This window comes from Pipistrellus kuhlii, unplaced genomic scaffold (genome assembly GCF_014108245.1).
Source record: "Pipistrellus kuhlii isolate mPipKuh1 unplaced genomic scaffold, mPipKuh1.p scaffold_m20_p_2, whole genome shotgun sequence".
Lineage (NCBI taxonomy): Eukaryota > Metazoa > Chordata > Mammalia > Chiroptera > Vespertilionidae > Pipistrellus > Pipistrellus kuhlii.
Genome location: NW_023425515.1, coordinates 47,151,705 through 47,157,717, shown reverse-complemented (window position 1 = coordinate 47,157,717; position 6,013 = coordinate 47,151,705).

Genomic DNA, 6,013 nt, shown 5'->3' with positions numbered 1-6,013 from the left:
TGGCTGCTTTTATTATGCAATATTAAAGTTGCCACTTCTTCCTCCCTAAAGACATAAATCTTAGATAATTATGCCTTTTATCTATTTTTGTTGTGTGACTTGTTCTTATTGGCTCAAAGGAAAATTTCTTCTTCTAAAAATAAACCAGTTAAATTCATGTGATTTTAGCCCTAACCAGTTTGGCTCAGTGGATAGAGCGTGGGCCTAGAGCACATGTGTCAAACACAAGGCCCTCGGGCCAAATCCGTCCCGCCAGGCCTTGCAATGTGGCCCGCACCGCGCTGTCATCACTGCACTCCGCTGCGTTTCCATCACAATGACAGTTTATGACTGTTCAGTAAACCATTTGGCCCGCAATTTAGGCTGGATTTTAGATTTTGGCCCCTTCTCTGATTGAGTTCGACACCCCTAGCCTAGAGGGTTGAAGAGTCCTGGGTTTGATTCCGGTCAAGGACACATGCACAGGTTGTGGGTTCAATCCCCAGTAGGAGGTGTGCCAGAAGCAGGTGATCAGTGATTCTCTCTCATCATTGATGTTTCTATCTCTCCTTCTCCCTTCCTCTCTGAAATCAATAAAAAAAATATTTTTAAAAATTCATCTAATTTTAGCTTTATACAAATAAAAGCTTTAAGTGTAAGTTTCCTAAGCATTTGCCAATAGAAGGAATCAAAATATATGGTTTTTGTTGTTTTCAAGGTGTTTTACCAGATAATCATTCTTGAGATCTTGAGATTTTTAAACATAGTTTTCAATTCAGTAAACTTAGAATACAGTTGTATAAATTACAACTTGGTAGTGACTGGTTTTAGAGGTTGCTTTGTGTTTCACCATTGATCAGATTTTACTATTAAGGTAGCCATTTACTTTCAGAATCTTGTGTTGGTTAACTTTATATGTTTGTGCTTTGTTTCATGTGTCTGTGGGGAAGTGTCCTTTAAAAGAAGTTTGTAGGCCTGGTTGGTGTTTCTCAACGGTTAGAGCATCAGAACAAACACTGAAGGATTGTGGGCTCGATTTCCAGCCAAGGGCACATACCTAGTTGGTTCGACCCCCCCACATCCTCCTGCCCCAGTCCAGGCATATGGGGGAGGTAACCAATAGATGTGTCTTTCTCATATGAATGTTTTTCTCTCCCCATCCCTCCTTTTCATTCTCTTTAAAAAATATATATATCTTTGGGTGAGAATTAGCAAACAAACATACACGGTGGGGGGTGTCCCTCAGCCCAGCCTGCACCCTCTCTAATCTGGGACCCCTTCAAGAGATGTCTGATTGCCCTCTCACAATCCAGGACTGCTGGCTCCCAACTGCTCCCCTGCCTGCCTTCCTGATTGTCCCTAACTGCTTTTGCCTGCCAGCCTGATCTTTCCCTAACCACTCCCCTGCCAGCCTGATTGATGCCTGATCCCTGCCAGTCCAATTGCCCCTAACTGCCCTCCCCTGCAGGACTGTTCACCCCTAACTGCCCTCCCCTGCAGGCCTGATCACCCCCAACTGCCATCCCTTGCAGGCCTGGTCCCTCCCAACTGCCCTTTCCTGCTGGCCTGATTGCCCACAACTGTCCTCCCTTGCAGGCCTGGTCCCTCTCAACTGCCCTCCCCTGTTGGCCATCTTGTGGTGGCCATCTAGTGTCCACATGGGGACAGAATCTTTGACCACATGGGGGCAGCCAGCTTGTGTGTTGGAGTGATGGTCAATCTGCTTATAACTCTTTTATTAGATAGGATAGAGGCCTGATGCATGAGTGGGGGCCAGCTGGTTTGCTCTGAAGGATGTCCCGGATCAGTGGGGGTTCCCTTGAGGCATGGGGCGGCCTGGGTGAGGGGCCTGTGGTGGTTGGCAAGCTGGCCACGCCCCCCAGCAACCCAAGCAGAGGCCCTGCTATCTGGGGTTTATGTATCTTCTATAATTGAAACTTTGTAGCCTGGAGTGGAGCCAAGCCTTCTGCTCACTTCCTGGCAGCAGCCATTTCTGTTGGGATTTATTTATTGTATCTTCTATAATTGAAACTTTATAGCCTTAAGCAGAGGCCAAGGCAGGCCAGGGCTGCAGAAGCTTGGCTTCCTCCATCAGCAGGGACGACCCTCGCCTCCTGCTCTCTCTTGCTCTGTGGCTGCCATCATTTTTATTGGGATTTATTTATCTTCTACAATTGAAACTTTGTAACCTGGAGTGGAGGCAGGAGCCGGCCAGGGTGTGCAGAAAGCTTGGCTTCCTCCATTGCCAGGGAAACCCAAGCCTCCCTCCTGCACTGTGGCCTCAGCCATCTTGGTTAATTTGCATACTCACTCCTGATTGGCTGATGAGTGTGGCTTGTGTGTATAATGGAGTGATGGTTAATTTTCATATTACTCTTTTATTAGATAGGGTATTTTATTCATGCCTGTGTGTTTCCCTAAAGTACTAATTGTAGAAAGAGCTGCTCATGGATGCATCACTAGTCATGAAACACTTTTGCTAGTTTCAATCAAATCAATGCCCTTTAATACATATTGAAAAAAAAGGTTAAAAAAACAACTCTCTGGAAGTGGATTCTTACATGTTAAAAGCAAATTGACTTATCATCTCAGTGTCTCTTGCTAATGTTACTTCCCAATTCCTCTGTCATCTATTTTTTTATTTTTTGCAATCTAGGTTCACTCTAGAGTTACTTCATTATAATCTATTTCAATTACTCAGTTGCCCTCCGTTAAATCTTGTGTTCTCTGATTATTTCTGGGACACCCTCCTAGAAGCTTTGGGAATGTAGTGATGATGCCTGATGACTTAATTTTCCATTGAAGTTTTCTAAGAAATTTCAGAGAGGGGTTCTTTTCATTCCCATAGGTGAGGAATTGGAAAGTGTGTAGGGACCAGGGCAATGATGGCTTTAGATTAGGGGTGTCGAACTCAATCAGAGAAGGGGCCAAAATCTAAAATCCAGCCTAAATCGCGGGCCAAATGGTTTACTGAACAGTCATAAACTGTCATTGTGATGGAAACGCAGCGGAGTGCAGTGATGACAGCGCGGTGCGGGCCACATTGCAAGGCCTGGCGGGACGGATTTGGCCCGCGGGCCTTGTGTTTGACACATGTGCTTTAGATGATTATTAATCTGTGTGCGGGGTGGCGCACACAAACCTTCTTCTGAAGCATCAGCTCCAGACAAGATAGGGATGCTAGGGCATAATCAGGGCAATAGAAACTAAACAACTGGAAGGGCTTTCTACAGGTACCCTGGAGGGCTCTCTACAATTTTCTCCCATAGATTCTTAAGGAGGTCTTACCTCACCTGGGCATGTTTAAGCATCATTTTCCCCACATATATTACCCCTCCATCTTGTCAGGAGGGTAGCTTTCCAGATTTATGTTTTAGAAATGGCAATCTTAGTCCTATAATCCATTAAAGGAAAACATCTGTGGTGATTTTCCCCACCTGCTTGTCACTCAGGTCCAAGCTTGACAAGCCAAACCTTGTATCAATACAAAAAACAGCCGAAACCGCTTTGGCTCAGCGGTAGAGCATTGGTCTGCGGACTGAAGGGTCCCAGGTTTGATTCCGGTCAACGGCATGTACATTGGTTGCGGGCACATCCCGCGGGGGGTGTGCAGGAGGCAGCTGGTCAATGTTTCTCTCTCGATGTTTCTAGCTCTCTCCCTTCCTCTCTGTAAAAAATCAATAAAATATATTTAAAATATATATATATATATAAAAAACACTTTCTCAGACTGCTTTGTCAGTATGCTTCCTATTAAGTTTTATTAATGAGGTACTAGGAGGAAAGGGAAAAAGGGACAGGTTTTTGTTTTGTTTTTCTGTTCCTGTCAGTGTTGCCCCAAGAGTGGCAATTGACCCCAGCTACCAAAGTCTCCCATCTAGAGCCAGGCGTCCTCAAACTTTTTAAAGTGGGGGCCAGATCACGGTCCCTCAGAGAGCTGGAGGGCCGGACTATATGAACTACTAATTCCTACTGTAACACATTGGCTGCACTCACTGCCCAAAAAACCTGGCGGGCCGGATCAGACTCCTCTGCGGGCCGCATGTGGCCCGCGGGCCGTAGTTTGAAGACGCCTGAGACTCACTAGGCCCTGCCGGAGCACCGGCATCTGGGAGGTGCTTCCGCAAAGACCTGCACACCAGGTTTGCAGGGTCCACTCCCCCCCACCTCCTGAGCTCTTCATTCTCGTAACCAAAACCCAGCCTCAGGGGTGGGTATTCCTATCCTGCAGCTGTCATCTTTGGGTTTGGTGCTCCCTTACCTGTCTAACCAAGTCTGTAGTACTGCATACCCTCTGCCGAAACACCTATTGTTTTTAACTGGACCCCAATCAATGTACCCAGTAGATTCTGCATTTGTGTAGTAGAAACTGAGCAGGGGGTGGGATTCTCATCCTGACTCTGGGGCTCAGCGTTAAATCTAATCTGCAGTGGAAAACAGACACCCCAAACTTTTTATGGGTGATCACTAGCAGAAAGCCTTGTGAACTTAACTAGCTCCAGGGAGAGAGCCTAATTGTGGCAGCCTTGGAGCACGAAAGCCACGTTGAAGAGAAATGTAAACTGTCAAGAGAAGGGTCCCCTCAGTTGAACTCAGGGCCCATGTTGCTCCAAGTCCTGCCTTCTTATCTTGATGGGAAAACTGGCCTTGTGTTTGATGACCCTCAAAACTCAAGCTTCATGAAATGGCCAAGATTCTGACATTTTCTTTGTCCACTATCAACAGCCCTGATTCTCCTCCTCCATTCAGAATAGGCGCATGGTACCAGTAAAAAAGTGATTACAAACCAGTTCACCTCTCTTAAGTCTCCACTTTATAGAATCTTAACCTCTACATTAGTTGTTTCAATAGCTGATAGTTTTGACAATTTTACATTTTTAAAAATATATTTTTTATTTCAGAGAGGAAGGGGGAGAGAGAAACATCAGTAATGAGTATCATCTATAGGCTGCCTCCTGCACACTCCCCACAGGGGATGGAGCCTAAAACCCAGGCACATATCCTTGATCAGAATCTAACCGAGATTCTTCAGTCTGCAGGCTGATACTCTATCCACTAAGCCAAACCAGCCAGGGCCAACTTTACATTTTTATGTGGCTTTCCTCAGTGTTCTTAGCCATGCTACCTAGAAACCTAAGTTTTGCTTTTCAAGTAATTTTAAAATAGTACATTAAAGCTAAATAAATTCAGCTGAAACTGGTTTGGCTCAGTGGTAGAGCGTCGGTCTGCAGACTGAAGTGTCTCAGGTTCGATTCCGGTCAAGGGCATGTACGTTGGTTGCGGGCACACCCCTGGTAGGGGGTGTGCAAGAGGCAACTGGTCGATGTTTCTCTCTCATCGACGTTTCTAGCTCTCTATCCCTCTCCCTTCCTCTCTGTAAAAACTTAATAAAATATATTTTTTTTAAAAAAGCTAAATAAATTCAAATTCACTCATTTGTGCTAATTCCAGAAATTAACAATGCTCTTTTTTTAATCATCTAAGGATATGTTTTCACTAATTTGAGAGGAAAGGGGAGAGATGAAACATCAATATGAGAGAGAAACATCAATCAGTTACCTCCCATACACACCCCAACCAGTGATTGTTAGTTTCTAACAAAAAGGCATATACATCAGACTATCATTAAGACTAATACAGAAATTTAAATTTATCTTAAAACCAACCTTAGGCCGAAACTGGTTTGGCTCAGTGGATAGAGCTTCGGCCTGCGGACTGAAAGGTCCCAGGTTCAATTCCGGTCAAGGGCATGTACCTTGGTTGCGGGCACATCCCCAGTAGGGGGTGTGCAAGAGACAGGGGATGATTCTCTCTCATCAATGTTTCTGACTCTCTATCCCTCTCTCTTCCTCTCTGTGAAAAATCAATAAAACATATAAAAAATAAATAAATAAAAGTTAGGAAGACTTCACAGACAAATAAGTGGTTAAATATATAAATCCTATGTACATCACAGTATCCCCCACCCCCTTTTTTGGTCATGGAAGATTTAATTATTTAACTTTTCATTTGTGAAGATCCCAAAAATGTAAAG